We start from the raw sequence: 19,815 nt of genomic DNA on the forward strand, positions 1-19,815 counted from the left end.
CTCAATGATTTTGCTATAGGGCGGTGTTTCTTGACATACTTTGATAATCTTGGTTTCACTCTATTTTCTTCATTTGGTCTCTAAACTTATGAAACACTATGTACATCTCTATCAAGTATTTCAATATCTCTTTCATGTACACTAATCTCAAAATCAAAATGTACCTCAACTTCATTGTGTAACTCAATGCCTAAATGTAGCTTAGTTCTTGAATGCAACTCAACACTCATAGTATATGACTGGATAGTCATTGAAACTTGTTTTTGTTTTTTAACTTGATTTACAACATCCTCATCAGTAGATATATACCTTTATAAAAATGTACAAATTATTTGTATTCCCTTGGTTTCTTCATAGGTTTTGCCTTATATATTTGCACTTCCACAACTTTGTTAGTGTTAGTATATAAACACTTATAAGCTTTACTTATTGTGCAATAGCCAAGGAATACACCTTCCTCACTTTTTTCATCTATTTTATCGTTCCTAAAATCCTTCAGAATATAACACTTGCTTCCAAATATCTTAAAATATTTTACATTGGGTGAGTATCCATACCATAGTTCAAAAGGTGTTGAATGAGTACCTTTCTTGACTTGTATGTGGTTCAAGGTATAAACAACTATAATTAAAACTTCTTTCCATTATTTTAAAGAAACATTTTTCTCCATCATGAGTGTCCTAGCATATTCCATTATATATATGTTCCTCCTTTCAATAACTCCATTTTGTGAAGGGGTCCTAGGGGTAAATGTCTATCTTTTGATTCCTCTGTCATTACAAAACATCTCAAACACATTTGATGTAAATTCTTCCCCTCTATCAAATCTCAAATATTTTAGACAATTATTTCTTTCTTTCTCAACTCTTGCTAAATACCACTTAAACATTTGGAAAGCATTAGATTTCTATTTCAAAAACATAATTGTCATCATTCTAGAATAATCATCAACAAATAGCATAATGTACTTATCTCCTTTTTAGCTTTTGACATAAATTGGTCCACACAAGTTACTATGAACAATCTCTAATTTTCCTTTAGAGGAGTGAATCTTAATAATAAAACTTGACTTTGTCATTTTTCCTTACTGACATGATTTGCAAATTATATTCTCAGGTTTCTTAAACTTAGCAAAACCTCTAACTCTTCTAATGTTACTGATAGTAACCAAGTTATCAAAATTAACATGACATAACCTCTTGTTCCATAGCCACACATCATCAGATTATACAATTAAACAAGTAGCATAATTTATATCAAGCTAAAATAGATTACCTCTACTTTGATCACCTTTTCCTTTAGTTTTCTAGTAGTATCATATATCTCAGCAATCTTGTTCTCAAAATCAACCTTACAACCTAAACTATTTAGTTGTGACACACTCAAAAAATTATAGTCAAGTCTTTCAACATAATAATCATTGTTACATAACATCTTTTCTATGAGTTTGAAAGAACCTTTTCCTTTTATTAGACAGGGTGCATCACTGCCAAATCTTACACTATTTCCATCATAATAATTCAAGATAATGAACTTACTTTTATCTCTAGTCATGTGATGTGAACACCCACTATCAATGATCCATGTGTCATTCTTGTTCACACAACAAACTAGTACAGTTGTCTCATCCTTCATTGCAAAATATATCACTTCATTTTCATGATCATTAGATCCATCTTTAGTTTACTCTTTAGCAATGAAGGAAGACTTCTTTTCATTATCTTTGTAATCTTCATTGTCTTCATCTCTTCAACTTTTGTACTTGTCACCACCAATATAATATTCCTTCTTTGGACATATAGTAGCAACATGACCAACCTCATTGCAATTGAAACATATGACATATAACTTACCTTTGAATTTTACTTTATCTCTATGATATCTCCTTACTGGTAGTGCTTCAAGTTGTGTTACCTCTTCTTCATCTGTATCACTATCACTGGAAATATATTTTACCTTTTTCTTCTTCTTATTAAGTTCCTTCAATGATAGCTTAGCTTTGAAAGAAGATTCAACATTTTTAGATTTCAAATTATCAAAATTGGATAGCTCAAAATAAGTGATTCTACCTACTAGACCTTCAAGAGTCAGATTAGAACCTGGTATGCATCTCAGTTATTGTATTGCATAAACTCTAATAGCATAAATGGGCAACAATGTTCTCAAAATTTTTCTTAGTATGGTATCATCATCTCTCTTACCAATAGATGCTCTCATTGCATTAACAACATCTTTTATCCTAGAGAAATATTGAGCAACATTCTCACCATCTTGCATTCTCATATCATCAAACTTACCTCTAAGATATTCAAATTTGTCTCTTAGAACATTTGTGTCTCCTCCATAAAAAGTGTGAATCATATCCCACATTTTCCTTGCACTATCACAATCCTTGATATCATCAAACTCAGCATAACTTAGGACAAAGGCAATCTCCACATTGTCTAGTTGTGTTCTTTCTTCTTTTTTGAATCTTTAGTAGTTAGGTCTCTAGTAGGATCATCATGCTCTATAGTGATGGTAGATTGTACATGATCACCAAAACCTGCTAAGTGTAGCCTCATTAGGCTTTTCAATGTAGGAAATTTATCTCTATTAAGCTTAGATACCTCTCTTTTTGACATCTTGATCTTTCTCTTCTAGTACCTTTAAACTAGTCCTCTTAAGCAGATGGCTACAATTCCAATTGTTGGTATTCTTTTAGAATAATTGAGAGGGGGCATGAATTAGTTATCCAAGGTCTAGATGTACAAATAAAACTTTTCATATCTTAGTGAACCCATATCCATAAAACATATGCATCATTCATGCATCCATTAGATAATACAATCACTTGAACTTGTAGGTTACTATCAAATCAACTTTGTTAAAATGTAAGCATGAAACATAATAGATTCAATAACAAATTTGACAAAATAATTTTATGTGGAAATCCAATTTGGGAAAAACCACCTATAACATGCTACTAATTCTCTCTCTTCTGAAGTGGTGCCCTTTAAAAGGCCAACTTTGTTAAAGGTTACAATGCACACTATTAAATGTGACCAGGTTAGAGGATTTCAATCACCCTATTAGGAGTTAGCCTTGTTAGAGGACTTTAGATCATTCACTTGGAATGTCACCCAGTCAAAGCATTTACAAATGACTATTAGGTCAACCTTAATACAAAGGATTTACCCTATACTTATAAAATTTAGAAAGTAAAAGTAAGGCTTGATTTAATGACAACTTACAACTCAGTTTGCAGATTATAGATCTTTGTTTCAATCATCTAGTCTCCTTGGCTTTCACACACTTCAACTCTTATAACTTGTCCACCCTTCAAGCATCCATACCCTTAAGCCTTCTTGCTTTGCCTACTGATAATAGTCTCTTCTCTTTGGTCATTGAATGAAGCAAAATCTTATTTAATTTTTTCTTCCTTAGGTTCTTGCACATGAAAACATTTAATTCTAACCAACCATCTCTATAAATAGAGAATTTAGATCTTTTGTCATTCATCCTCTATTTTTCATTTTAGGGTTAGGTGTGATCAGGTACAATTTAATGAATCTACCAATCTTTTTATTTTATCCCCTTCTAGAAACTTCTCCTTCAATCCTCTCAAAATTCTCCTCAAAATGGTTAATCTTGAATTCTATGCCACCAACTCATCAAACTTATCTTCCATGTGGTTTACACAATCAAAGAAAACAAACTTGTTGGCACAGATTCATCAAATTCACGATCTTTCTTATAATCTTGACACTCACCTTAACTTACTTCTGATGCTTAGCACATTTTGCATTTCTTGGCATCCACTATCAAACCACTTAGCACAAACTAAACTTTACTTGTTCTCGACATCAGCTAAATTTTACTTAACTTACACTATATTACTCGACACGCACTGAACTTTGAATTTTCTCAGCTCCAACTAATTTCTTGCTCGGCTTACACTAACTTTTCTTGGCACCTACTATGCAAATTGTTAAGCTTGGCAAATTTAATTCATATTACTTGTTCCTCTGAATTTAATCAATGTATCCACCTTTGCAACCTTAAGTAGATAATCAATGTACTATAATTTCACTATCTTAACAAATCTTTGTACTCCTTTTCCATATCATATCTTAACCTTTCTTCTAGGTGCTATTGTTACCTCATTTGATCAAATCCTCTTCATCAATCAAACAATTCATAGTACTCAAATCATCTAAGTAATTTTATTACCAACAAGTAGCAGGTTCAACATCAATGACACAATTTTCATTGAAACACATTCTCATACTTGTAATAGTTTGTTTTCTACACCAAGTTTGTGACTGCTCGAGAGTCGTCAATGTAGATAGAGCACTAGTGTCAACCAAGTTCTAGAACTTACCAAGTTGGCAGTGCTACAAAGTGTCAAAATATCATCATCTAGTCTTCATAGCGCTATTATTAGCAGCTATCCAACTTGGTAAAGATTTTTTGAATTTGGTGTTATAGCCGACTCCAAAAGGTAATTAATTGGATTGCTATGTATATATTTCATTTTTTCATATCCAAAAATGCGATTGTGTAACAAAGAAGAAGCAGATGAATGATAATTAAGAAGACAAGGCTATAAGTAGTATAATGGAAAGAAGAGTCTCATCCATCACATAAAGATGATCAATTTACACAAAAAGAATCTCATAAAGGAAACAAAGATGTTGAGTAGAGATCAATTGTTGATTCATCATAACAGGTGTATTAGTCAAATCCTTTAACAAGGTGGACTTAATAGTATTTTGTTGAATCTCTTAACAATGTGAATACTTCATTGTATTGTATAAATCCTTTAACAAGGTGGATTTAACAGTCCTTATCACTCCTAATAGGGAAGATCAATAGAAGTGATCAATCATAATCCTTAATAGGTATCATCCCCACCCTAGTTTTTCTTTCTATTTGGAAGGTTTCTTGGTCACCAAATATTATGCCAAGTGTTATGAATGTTTTGCTTCTTTTAGTCTTTCATTCATGCAATTAGATCAGAATAATTTTTGAATGATTAATTGGTGAATTATGTTAAAAAAATTATTGATTCCTGATTCACCCTACCCTCTTAGTCACTAAGCCTACCTTATATTCCCTACAATTGGTATTAGAGAATTGGTTCTCACATCAAGAGTTTAGTATCTTGATAAAATATCAGAGGCAATGGAGGTATATAGGATACAAACCTATTAAGAATGAGAAGTTGGATTTTCAATTGACCATGGGACAACTAAAGAAAGGAAAGGAATATCTCTCTCAATCCTTGCAAATAAGGAAGGTAATATCAGTACAATTGAATGACAATCTCTACATTGAAGAAATATTTGAAGACATTTACCAAGATAAAGTATCAAATGTAGATAATGAAAAAATTAGAGACCTACTTGAAAATAATCTCATTCTTCATGAAGAAATCAGAAAACTAAAAAGAGAGAAAAATAATTAATTTGTTAGAATGTGTGAAAACACGGAATAAAAAGAAAAAGCCAAAGAAGAGAAGAGATTGCTAATTGAAAAGATAGAAGAAAATGACAATGAAATTCATCAACTATTTCTTCAACAAGAAGACTTGATTGATCAACTCAATGATGCAAATCAAGAGCTTATCGACTTGAGGATAGAGTATGAAATATTGCCAAATGATCTCAGCATAGAAAGACAACCAATGGGAGGATGATGAAATATCAGGAAAGCATGAATAAGTTGGATAAGAAAACTCAATTTAGACACAAAGGAAAAGCTAGATTAGGCTAGATGGAGGAAGGTGAATCACCTCAACAAGGAGCTCAAAAGAGAAAAGGCCTGCTTACAATCATTGTGGAAAAATAGTGCATACTTCAAATAACTATTGGAGAAATGTTAAACCAAGATTCAATGGAAAGTGTTACAGATATAACAATTATGTACATAGAGGAGGTGAGTGCATAGAGAAAACCAAGTTTAAAGGAAAGTGTTTCAACTGCAACAAAAAAGGGCATAAATATTCATAATGCAAGGTCAAGAAATGGAGCCCATCTGAGAAATTTGTCAAAGAAATATTTGGTTCAGATGATAACACATGGTGTAGATGTTACTTACGTGGTGAGTATGGGTACATTGGAGAAAACTACATAAAAACTCAAATGAGGAAGAGAGACCCTACTAGGAGATTTTTTTATGGAAAGAACTTAGTCATAGCCAAGAACTATATGAACCAAGGTGTAGTTAAAGATGAGAAGAAAGAAAAGGTTGACAGTATCAAAAGTCAAATGAGAAAACAATAGTTAATAAAATCTCTAGAGAATTCAAGAAAAAGTCATGAAAATGTTGACAACCAAGTCAATGAGTTGGGTGACTCAACCATTTCAAACTAGTTATCCATGAAGATTACAAGAACTATCATTCTAAGGAGACATCTCATATTAGTTCCAATCAACAAGAAAGAAGATCCAAATAAGCATTTTAGATGTATTAGGATCATCAAGCTAGATAGTAGATCAATTGATGTCTTACACTTTACCATCATAGCTTAGGTTGCAAGACCTTACTGAGCTAGCTCAGGCTTCAAGACCTTACTAAGCAAGGTCAAGATATAAGACCTTACTAAGCTTGGATAGAGATGAAAAGTTTAGAGTTTCAACTAATTTGAAGATCTTACCAAATTTTAAGGAATATGTTGATTTGAATAGGTTGTCACTAAGCTATCTATTTTACAATGCATTAATCACAAGTTAAAGAAAAAAATTGGTTAAAAGGGATAAATTGAAGGTTTTGTTTTCACCACAAATTCTAGAGAAAATTGAGAAGAGAAACCCTAAGCCCCCAAGTGATTCAAAGAGAAGTTGTTGAAGCTTTTATCTTGCATCGCCAAGTGGTATGGCATCTTCTTCCAACAAAAAAGTGAGGAAAGGTTTAGATATTTGGTTTTTGGTGTCAATTGTGAAGCCTCAAAGTTCAAATTGTGTCCAACATATGTGGAAGAGTTTGACCCAATCAAAGTTCACTCTCAAATCCCTTTGATGTTACTCTTGATACATGATATTAGGTCATTTTATCATTGTTCAATTTAGGATTTGGGCACCCTAGAGCTGAACTAGGCATACAAAGCATTGCATGTGGATGGTAGTTTGAAACTTGAGCACAAGCACTTCGAAGAAAAGGGTTTGACCGATATTTAGGACATGCCAAGCATGGGAAATGGATTCATAATATTTTGAGCCAAGTCTATAACATGTAATTATGGCTTAATCAACCCATTTAGATCAATATGTAGATGACACATAGGATGACTCTCGAAAATATAATAGGGAAGTAAAATCTGAGAGGGGGTGAGGGGTGAATCAACACTTAAAACTTTCAACCTCTAAAACTATTCACCACACATCCATCTCATAATCTATGCATATAAACTAAAATACCGAATTAAGCATATAAATCCATAACATGAAAGTAAAATATTCAACACATGTATGACACAAGATATTTGGTTACCCATAAACCCTCTAAGGAGAAGGTAAAAGTAGGGTTAGGATAATACCCACAAATATTCACTACTACAGTAGTAAAGTGTATCTAATGGAGGTTAAAATGTTTGACCATAGAACATGATCTACCATGTGAAAGGTCTTCCTTGTTATAGGCTTACAATATTGTTAGATATTACCCTATTAAAAGACTTTAACTTACAATGAAATAAGCACCATGTTAAAAGATTTACAATAGTCCATTAAGAATACTCTATTAAGAGATTTAATTGATTCAACTATTAGAATGTCTTAGTAACAATCTTTCCATTAGCACTCTATTTCTTGACATCAGATCACCTCTATAATAATGTGTACTTGAACCTTTCTAATTAGATGTATCACTTTTGTCCTCTAATTCCTTTCTTATGTTCTCTTTTAACAGAGCCTACAATGTAACTCAATTCATAAAACATTAATCACCATGAATGCTCTTTTTGTGCATGCAAAATCTCTTCAATTCTCCTTAGTAGTTGTTAGAAAGTTTAGGGTTTTTCTTTATTAAGAAGACCTAGGTGACTTAGGGTTGGGTATGAATCAATGGTAGTGATTCACCCATATTGTCACTTAAACATTTAATTTTTCTGATTGGATACATGCAATGCATAGGGATTCACATTTAAGATTCATCCTTATCAACAAATATTTTAAATCAATCATTAAGTTAGTCCAAAAATGGTTTACATAGAAGTTTGTGTCATTACAAACAACTATGTCAAAATTGTGTAACTTGGCACTTTAAGTCCTTGATGCTTGCCATCAAGTACAATGTCAATCTTGTAACTCATCTTTTGAAGGACTCAGCATCGACTAATCACTTAGCATCTAAATAGCTCAAGACATATCATCATCTCGTCACTTGAGTGATGTAGCACTTACTAGTTACTCAACTAACACTAAATATCTATCACTCGGCATATTACTATCTGACAACTTATGCTCATAATGTATTACTTGTTTGACATGAACTAAGTAAATAAATTAAGTACAATGTCACTCATATGTCAAAAAATATCTAATATTAATAATCTCTCCCTCTGATATGAGTGGAAAAATACTTGATCATATACGAATCAACTTTAGCCTTTCAAGTATAACTTAGACAATATCCATGGGATAAATAAGAAAAATTTAAAAACATAAATTTTTTACGAGAGTTTATGACTGATCAGTCATACCTCAAAATTCAATAACTCCCCTTGAGTTGATTGTATTGTTCTACACTCTATATTTGAACCAAAATCTTTCTCCTATTGAGTAAATTGTCTTTCTATTTATCTCTGTCTCTATCTTCCCAATATTATTTCTCATTACTTTATCTCTTACTCTCCCTTTTCTCTTATTGCCTCTTTTTCCTTCCCCTTTCTTGACTCTTATGTCAATGGGTTATACACTTAAAGTGTGTTTGTTCAAAAATGATTTGTTGACTTCAAGAATGGTTTTCAATGCTACATGTTGGTTATCACAAGCTACCTCCAATGATTTGATCTCAATGACCAGCTTAGCAACAACATGAATTAAGCCTTCATAAGTAGAAATATTCAAAGCTTTCTGCATGAGTATTTCGATAAAGGCTAGTTCCTTGTGAAATATCTCCTTATCTAGAGTCAAAATTAACTGGATGCTTATCAATTTATCTTTGATGTTTGTTTCATCTACATGGAACATTATTGACTAACTTTGGGAGTTTAGGAGATTTTTGAAATGGCTCTCACTCTATGCTAGAGTTATACCAAATGACTTTATATGACTCCTTGTTTGTGGTGTGAAGAGTGTGGGATTACACAATTTGGTGTACAAATAGAAGATGTTCTCTAGTACCCTCTTCACACTGTTTATTTTGGTTTCTAAGTCAACCTACAATAGTGCAATAGATTTTGATATCTTTTCATCAAACTTATGTTGGAACTTTCTCTTAGAGCATTTGAGTAATTGTACATTTGAATCTACGTCTATGCCATTTAGGTTCTTCTATAAGTTGGTTAACTATTCAATTATTGTCTTGTTTTCCTCTGGAGCCTATAGACTAAATGCAACAATAAAAATTTCCTTGATATCTTTCAAGACTTTCTTCCTCATATGCTCTTGGCTAAGAAATTATTGATTCTTCTTTGCTAGAGCTTCCTAGAGTATCCACATCTACTCAATAGTGATAGTTGCATAATCAAACTTGGGCAACTCAATCACCTCATCCAATTTCATAGAAAAAAATGATGTGATTTCATCTACCTTATTTGTGCTTGGTCTCAACTAAGATGATTGTAGGGGTACAACTTCTTTACTCAGCCTATGAAGAGATTGACTAGTAGGATTAGTAGTTTCTAGTAAAGTTAACATTATTTGTAGTGTTAATTGCTCCTCAGGTTTTGTACTCATATCTAGCTCTTAAGTCTTATCCTATTGCTTCTCTATATTCATAGATGCACCTTGCTTTTGTGTTGTAGGTGCAGGAGTGTCTACCTGACCTATTTGAATGTGTGTTCCTTTAATCTTCTCTATTTCATCTTTCTACTCTCCAACTATCTCACCCTTGTCATGTTCACTTTCCTTTATAATGATTGAGACTAATGTACTTTGTGTCAATGTACTAATGGTAGAAGTAGCTATCTCCTTCCCTTGATATACCAAAATGGGTAATGTAGGTTGTATCATGGAAAATTGAGAAGGGGCTATAGGTGTAACTTGTTTCTATGCTTCCTCCCCTACAAATACTTTGTCTACCTTCTCAATTTCATCAACACTCACTAATACAAAATTCTCACAAAGTTTATCCTATGTAGTGGATTCCTCTAGTATTTTCTTCAAGTCATCCACTATGAGGGGATTGATGTTCAGAGTGACAGTATAAAAAACATCCTTTATCTTTATAGCATTATTTTATACATTCAATTCATGCAAAGGTCTGGCACTCGGTACTAGTGTATCTAGTACAATATTTTTTGTTTGCTGCTCATCCTTAGTTGGTGCATGTGTATCTACATTTGTTTCACTATCTTAGTCTTTTATAATTGGCTAAGTATCAACTATGATTACTTTAATTGCATGTTGTTTCTTTTCTTTGTCCTCACCTACCTCAATAGGTGCCTACATTATTGCCTTGGTCTTCTTAAACCATATAGTGATTTCCAAATTAGAGTGTTCTTTTGTACAATATCCTCAACCTTGTTTTGCAATATGTTGAATGCCCTGCATTTTGGTGCAAATTTTTTTGATATGCTTCTTCAATGCCTTGGCCATTGACTCTCTATCTAGTTCTAGCATCATTATGGCAAGTGTAGTCTCTCTGATTTGTCTTTCTATTTTTAGATTATATTGCCACTTTTGCTCAACCCTATCAGAGAATTCCTTTGGTAGAGAGTTGGCAATCTCAATTAGAATTTGTTTAAATGTTTTCATCATGGCATAAATTGACTCTACTTGGTTCATATCTACTTTTCCAAGTGTACCAAATTTAATATGTATCAGACTAGATAAATCAACATTGTTCCTTATATTCTCACATATATTGTCTATATCTGAAGAAGGACTTTGACTTACCTCTTGAAATTGGTTGTTTTCATCAGATTCAACTAGAGCAACATATTTTCTCCTTAGTCTCTTCTTAGGCTCCTTTTCATTGCTAACTAGTCTAGCCCTCTTCTCTTTTGTCTTGACTTCTTATTGAGCCTTCTTCATAGTAGCCTTTATGCTTGCTCTCGTATAGGGAATTGTAGACTTAGGTTTTGCAGCCTTCCTTGGTTTACTAGTAGCTAGTGTCTTAGATTTCCTCTTCTTTTTCTTAGGTGTTTCATTGGCCTCTTCTCCCTCAATACCTTCTTCAATTTCTACTTCTTCTGCTTGATCTTCTCCTTGACCTTGAGTTAAGGCCAATGGTACTTGTCCTGGTATATCCTCTCCTTCTTCATCTTCTTCCTCCTCTTCTTCTTCTTCATATGCTACTTCACTAATATCTCTTTTAGCTTCTTCATAATTTTTTTCTTGTTCCTAATGATTGAGGTAGTCTTCAAATCCATTGTTATCTTAGATTTGGTCACATCACAGTTTCCAAAGGTAGTAGCCTTAACATCTAAATATTTTTCAAGTAATGTTGTTATTGCTATAGAGGCTTCATCAACATTGATTTCATAGCCTAGTGGCCTTAGCCACCTAAACCTTGGAACAATAGCTTGAACATATGTAACATTCATGTCAACTAAAAAGAAAACATAATTGAAATTTTTCTCAACTAGTGAAACTAGTATCCTTGGTCTCTTCTTCATTGATTTTTGAAGTCTTCAAAATACCTTGTCATAACTGACTCAAAATTTTTCCCAAGTTGCTCAATAAACTCACCTATTTACACTACAATAGATCTATTTCTAGATGACTTTACCAAATGTAGGGAATGAATTTTGTACATAAAATAACATACAAAAATTGAGCCAAATTTATATTATGCACTTTTGGTCTTCCTTATAGCTCCCAAATTTTTGACAATTGTTGCATCTACAACTCGACAAGGTCATAATTATGATTCTTCATGACTATCATATACCCCATGTCAACAACAATATGTGGTACACTATTGAGCCTACTTGATTGATAGAATGTATGTCTTATTATTCTCACTAAGATGCAATTAAGGGATCTGAAATAGTATTAATTGTCATCCCTCATTTGTTCCACACTACCCCTTTATTATTCTTCTCAATGACCTCTTTAGATTCACTTCTCATTGTTTTAGATTAGTCAAGTGTTGAATGCCCTATTGCTCTATGTACAATTTTCATGGTGATCTTCACATGTTCATTGTCCAACCATATAGAATTATCATAAATTCTACTCAGGGCTATGTTAATCCATTCAATCTTGAAAATATTTAAAAAATATAGGGCACGGGTCAACCCTCTCCTTTCTATGATTTTGAATTCATCCTTCAATGCTCTATTTTCACATAATTTTCCATAGGTTTCCCTAATTTCCATGTCTCCTATGCTACCATCCTTACATGTATAGCAACATCTTATGTCTTGAATCATCAAAACTCTCGATGGTATCATTGATAATGCACCAAATGGATCTTACTTAGAAGTGATATTAGATATGGCTCTAAAATTTGGTTGTTTGATCTCATTACTTATCATTTTCATTTTCAAAACTTCTTTACCCTCTTTAATCTTAGTAGCTAAAGAACTAGACACCATAATGTAAACTAGGGTTTGCAAAAATTCAAACTATGTATCTTGGCTCACAATAGATACCTTTGTGAATCTGTTGTTATGGTGTTGAGATACTATTGAATTTGACTTGGAAAGACCAGTATAAACTCTTTTAATTTATTATTTCACTCTTTGTGCTCTTCTTCAAATTCAAATGACGTCAAATGAGTAGAAATCATTCATATAGACCTCAAAACCTTGCATGTAATTCTTAGAGCTTACACAACTATAAGCTTGACTTCAATAAAGATTTTGACTCACTCAACTTCCATGAAGTTCCCATTCCACTCAACAACCACTATGAGCTCGGTCAACACTAGCAACTTTGATAGCTCAACATCAACTAACATTTCACTTGGCAACCATAGTGAAACTAAAATCTAGAAAAACTTTAAAATTCCTTCTAGATTTATAACAAACATTGCATCTTTATTCATACATATGTAATATTTTCGTAACTAAATCCTTGTAACTAATGTATAGTATATCTTTTAGATATCAGTCCCACATACCTCTTGATTTCTTAATTGGAGGAGGTGTAATCACCTGAACCATTGGGTGAAGTGATCCCTTCTGAACTTGATGTGCTACAATCTTCCTTTCTCTTCCATGTCTTGTTCATCTCATCTCTGACATTCTCAACATCTACCTTTCTTTTACCTTTGTTTAACTCATTACTTGGTGTATTTGACCTTGTTGGATAATTTCTTCTTATGTGACCAGTTTTCAAACAACTATAACATGTGGTTTGACTCAACCATCTACTATAGTCACTTCTAAAATGTGTTTTTATGAAATTTTCAGCAACATGTCAATAATCTTGACAGTAGTGACAACTATACTTTGTATTATAGTCCCAATTGTAGCCTTGTCAGTGTTCTTTACCTTTCTCTACTTGTTTGATGTCTACTTATTTGATGACCATTTAGGCTTGGATGTGCACTCATATGCCCTATGTCCATAATTCTAAAAATTATAATAGCATCCTTCAAATCATTGTGTTTTTGTGGTCTTGGTTCTACTTTCATGTGCCTAATGTCCTTGTTTTTTGTATTTATGGAAATGACCCATGAACTTCTTCTTAGGATTCTAGTTTGCAGTCTTGCTCTTGCAAACACTAGAAATATGGCCTATCCTACCACAATTATGACAAGTAGGTTTAGAGTTCTTACCTTTGCTTCTTCTTTCTTCACCACTTTTGGATGATTCTCCTTCTTTAGTACTAGTGTATCTCAATCCACAAGTATGACTATTGGATCTAGGGGATATCATCAATTATTCAAAGCACTTGATGGCTTAACTATATGTGTTGAAATTGTCAACAAACTCTTTTTCTCTTTTCATATCATTTCTTAGTTGTTCATTCTAAAACTTTAGTGTTCTGATCTCAATATCCTTCGCTTTCAGTTCATAATTTGCAATCATCATTTGACCCAAAATTTCCAATTGCATGTTAGCAATCCTAGTTATCTTTGATTTTTTCTCTTCTATTAGATTGGTGAAAATCCTTTTGTCATCTTCAATCATGACTTTGTCCTCTTCAACTTTCTTTTTCTACTCGGTCACCTCACATAGAAATACTAATTGGACTTCTTGTTCTCTCTATATATTTTTGTCTTCTTTAGTTATGATTCCATCCTTTTTTATCAAATTCACAACTACTACATCAAATTAATTTGTGTTTTCATCAAAAAAAAATTTAGTAGTGTTAATCGCTTGGTATTGTGTGTCATTCTCTTTAATAGAAATTTCCTTCCTTCTATTAAGTGATATCTTCAAATCATTTCTTGGTTCATTTAGCTGATGTAAGGAAAGTTTTTTTTCAATCTTCTAAATCTCAATAGTCTTTATCAATATCCAGACTTCCATCTCCAAGATCTTTCCTCAAAGCTACAAAGCTTTACTTCTAGAGAACTCATCTCTGATACCAATTATTGGAAATACAATAGGGAAGTATACTTTGAGAGTGGGGGGTGAATCAACACTTAAAACTTTCAACTTTTAAAACTATTCATGACATATCCATCTTACAATCTATGCATATAAACTGAAATACCAAATTAAGCATATATATCCATAGGATGAAAGAAAAATATTCAACACATGTATGACATAAATATTTGGTTACCCAGAAACCCTCCAAGGAGAAGGTAAAATTGGTGTGGGGATGACACCCAAATCTTAACTACTACAATAATAAAGTGTATGTAATGAAGGTTACAATGTTTGCCCATGAAACATGATCTACCTGTTGGAAATATAGAAGGAGTAACTGAGAGGGGCAAGGGGGGTGGGGGTGAATTAGTTACTAGTAAAATAAATCCCAGATCCCTTAGATGTGAAAAATAAAAATTGATTGATACTATTATTTAATGAATACACAGAAAATGTTGTAACTCGGTAAATGCAGAGTATGATTTATTTATAACTAATCTTAAAATATTAACAGTAATTAATTTGCAAGCATAATAGAAATAACATGAACACATGAGACAGCAAGATTTAACATGGAAACCCAATATGGGAAAAACCACCTTGATGTAACTAGTTACTATTTTCACTCTTTTGAAGTGAGCGCTATTAGGAGCCAACTTAGTTAAAGGTTACAAAACACATTGTTAGGTGTGACCTTGTTAAAGGATTTAATCACCCTATAAGGAGTGGCCTTGCAAGAGGTCTTGAAAGAATTCAATGGAACTGTCACCTTGTTAGAGGATTTATAATTGGTTGTTAAAACAACTTTATTAAGAGATTTTAGATCACTGCTACAATGGCTAAAGAGTAAAAATAAAATGACTTGATTGTGATGCAACTAAATTATTCATTACAAATCTCTATTTTGTTTCATACTTAATCCTTCGTAATAGAATAACACTTTTCTACTCAACAAGGATACTTGCTTATCCTTCAAGTTCGCCCTTACTCATTCCTTCTTAATTCAATCAATACAATTGCACAAACAGTAAAAATTTCAACTTGACCTTTCATTTATACCATCCAAATTGTCAAGTTGACTCAAATTCAAATTACAATAACCAATAAGCATCACCTTAGTTAGCTACAAACAATACTTAAAATAAATAAGCTTCTTATGGCAAAACAAAAGCTTGGTTACCATTGTGAACTTGCAAAAATCCTTTAGCAATTGAGTTAACTTGGTGAACACTAAATCTATCCAACTTTCCTTCACTAACCATGTGAACTTGGTTAACATTATTTCTTTCTTGAATAGACACTATCTTCGCAAAGTAATCTTTAGCAATGCTCGATAGACAAGGAAAACTATCTTGCTGACCAAGTGAGCTCGGTAAGCACTAACTGACAACTAATATGAAATTTGTGTAACATCAAAGACAACACACAATTAGACAATTATATCCAACAATCTCCCTCTTTGGTATTTATGGCAACACAACATATCATAGCACAATGAAATTTGAGAAGAAGACTTTCTCTAATAGAAATTTTCTCCCTCTTAGATTTTCACCAAAAAGCTTCTTCTCTTTCATGTAGTAATCTCCCTCTATGGAGGAATTACCTAATTTCTTTGATACTATACTTCTTCCACAAAGGATATAGAAAAATTTTAGAAAGATATAACAATAATCTTATCCCTCTTTGATAACACATGCCAAAGACAACACATATCAAATGAGTATCAATGTACCTTGAGTACTAATTCATATGCAATATTATTTTTTACTATGCTGCATCAATTGATTGATCTTCAACTTGGTTCCTGTTGATGCATCACTAAAACTTTATTTAGTGAGCTTTAGATAGGGGAATGACCCCTAACTTACCTCTTAGAAATAGGAATGCATCCTTAGGTAATGACTTGGTGAATATGTTTGCAATCTATTCTTTTGTGTGAACATATAACAATCTAATTTCCTTATCCTGCACCAATTCTCTGACAAAATTATATTTTATAGCAATATGCCTAGTTTTGGAATGCATCACTAGGTTCTTTGATATGTTAATTGTTCTAGTGTTATCATAATACATGGCAACTAGTTCTTTGATCTCAACCTTCATGTCTTCCAACAATTTCTTAAACTAAACAATGTTAGAACAATTCACTACTGCTACAACGTATTCTACTTATGTTGTAGATTGGGATGTGCAGTTTTGCTTCTTGCTTGTCCAAGATACAAACCTTTTACCAAGAATGAATGCTACACCACTTGTATTCTTTCAGTCATCAAGATTTCCTACCGAATTAGCATCATTGAATACCTTTAGTTCTAGGTTTTTCTCCAAGTTTGTACCATAAACCATAGTCTTCAGTACCTTTCAAATATCTCAAAACTCTTTTGATTACCATCATATGGTTTTCTCTAGGTTTAGCTAAGAATCTAACCAGTATTCCAACTACTTAGGCAATATCAAGCCTTGTATGAACTACATACTAAAATTTTCCAATCATTGATCTGTATAAGGTTTGATCTATCTCTTTTGAATCATCATCTTTGGTAAGCTATAGTCTAGTACAGATGGGGGTTCCAATTGGTTTAGAATCTTCCATTCCAAATTTCTTAAGTATCTCTTTGATATACTTAGATTGAGTAATGTAGATACCATTCTGTCTTTGTTGTATCTAAAGTTCAACAAAGAATTTTCTCTCACCAAAAATGGACATTTCAAATTCTTTGTTCATTTGCTCAAAAAATTCTTTGCATGGATCATAATTTCCTATAAATAGGGTGTCATCCACAAATATCTCTGCCAATACAATCTTGCTATCTGGTCCTTCCTTGATATACAAACTACTATTATCCTTAGTTCTCTAAAATCCAATCTGTATAAGGTAGTTTTGCAACCTTTCATACCATGCTCTAGGAGCTTGTTTCATACCATACAATGCTTTGTATAATTTTTGAACCATGTCCCTTTTGTCTAGATCAACAAAACCTTTTGGTTGTTCAATGTAGACTTCTTCATCAAGAAACTGTTAAGTAATGTGGATTTACCATCCATCTGATATAGATTTAACATCCATCTGATATACTTTGAACCCTCTATGAGCAGCATATGCAAGTAGAGTCCTAACACCTTCTAATCTTACAACAGGAGCAAAAGTCTCACCATAATCAATTCCTTCTTCTTGAGAGTAGCCTTTACACACCAATCTTTCTTTTAGCTTATTTCTGAATACCCATTTTGTTCTAATCACATTTTTATGTTTAGTCCTAGGAACAAGGGTCCTAGTTTTTCTCTTCTCTATTTTTTATATTTCTTCATTCATAGCCTCAATCCAACTTTCGTTTTTCAATGAATCTTTAACATTTCTAGGTTCAAATTAGAAAGTAAACATGTACCTTTTATCTTACTTCTTGTCATAGTACCTTTTGATTCATCTCCAATAATCTGATTAGGTGCATGATACCTTCTAACATACTTGGCCAATATAGGTTCTTTGCCTTTTGAATGAATTGTACTGTCTTCATTTTGAATTTCAACTTCTGGCTCTAGTTTCTTAGACTCGGTATCCATTGTTTTGATAGCTTCAGAATGTGACTCGAGTCCTTGTGACTTAGTTTGAACTTCTTGTAACTCAGTAATTGAGGAAGACTCAGGAGTTGAAGTTTTCTTACTTTTCAATCAGATTCAAAGTGAACAAATCTTTTGTAATCTTTAGGTTCCTTTTTCTTTCTTCTTCAATCATTTCTACAAACTCATCAATTCTCACATGTGCACTTTCTATGATTTTATGAGTAGAAAAATTCAAACATCTATAGACCTTACTTCTGCAAGAATATCCTAAGAATATACCTTCATCACCTTTCACATCAAACTTGCCTTTTCTAGATTCTTTCAAGATATAACATTTACTTCCAAATACATTTGGGTAACTTACATTGGGTTTATAGCAATACCATAATTCATAGGGAGTTTTATATGAGTCCTTCTTCAACTATACTTAGTTCAAATTATGAACTATAGTGTTGGGGTAATAGTTCAAACCTGTGTCACCTTTTATAAAGAAACATGATATCAGAATGTGACAGTTCAACATTAGTGACAGAAAAAATGGTATTTGTGTTTGAAATATGAAGATTATGTAAACTGATGAAATGTGTAGAATTGGATGAATTTTATACCTATAATTTTTATAATTTTTTTGAGCAAGAATTTATTCATTTTATTTTATTTTGAAGTCCCTTTTTTAACTATAAAATATATAGGGTGTAGTTCCCATCAAACAAGTATATGCAAATCATTTTTTTTTGTTCTAATTTGAAAATATCTTATAGATGACATGTATAGCTAGTGCACAAAAGAAGAAATAATTATTTTTGATGTATATTTTCTTTGTTATAAGCACTCAAGTTTGACCTTATCAAAATTCAATAGTTTTTTGCTCCCGTCAAAACTTTCCTATCAAATCTATACCTTCTTGGAAAAAAATTACATATTCATGAAGAGGATTCTCTCCTCTAGAGATAAATATAATTTTTAAATTTTTTTGATATGATTTACTATTTTGTTTCCTTTTTTGAGGGAGCATCTTCTGAAATGTTGAAATATCAACTTATAATACTTTGAGATTATAACATATTATAACTAATCAAAACACTCAAAAATTCATATAATGATGATATTGAAAATAAGATCTATAAAAGGGTATTTTTATTTTTTGAAAAAAATTGAGTTTTGATAGAGAAATGAGATTTGAAAAAAATAGGTTTTGGTATCACAAATGGTGACACAGATCTGTGCTTTTACCCGTTGATGGCTTCCTTCTAGTATTTGATAGTAACGTTCTTTTCAATCATTAGAGTTTTTGCACAATCGATGATAGATCTGTTTCTTCTTTCAGCTATTCAATTCTGATTGAGAGTACCAAGGGCTGATACCTATCGTTTAATTCCTCTATCATGCAAAAGTTATTGAATTCATTGGAGATGAATTTTCCACCATTGTTTGATCTTAATCATTTCAATCTTTTCCCTATTTTCTTCTCTATTCTTGCTAGATAACATTTGAATTTCTCAAATGCTTCTAACTTTTCTCTTAAATACATAACAGTCATCATTCTAGAATAGTCATCAAAAAAAAGAATAAAGAATTGTTCTCCACTATAGCTTTCTATTCAAATGGGTCCACAT

The sequence above is a fragment of the Cupressus sempervirens genome, chromosome 4 (assembly GCF_028749045.1).
Source record: "Cupressus sempervirens isolate cs-2001-9-10 chromosome 4, ASM2874904v1, whole genome shotgun sequence".
Classification (NCBI taxonomy): domain Eukaryota; kingdom Viridiplantae; phylum Streptophyta; class Pinopsida; order Cupressales; family Cupressaceae; genus Cupressus; species Cupressus sempervirens.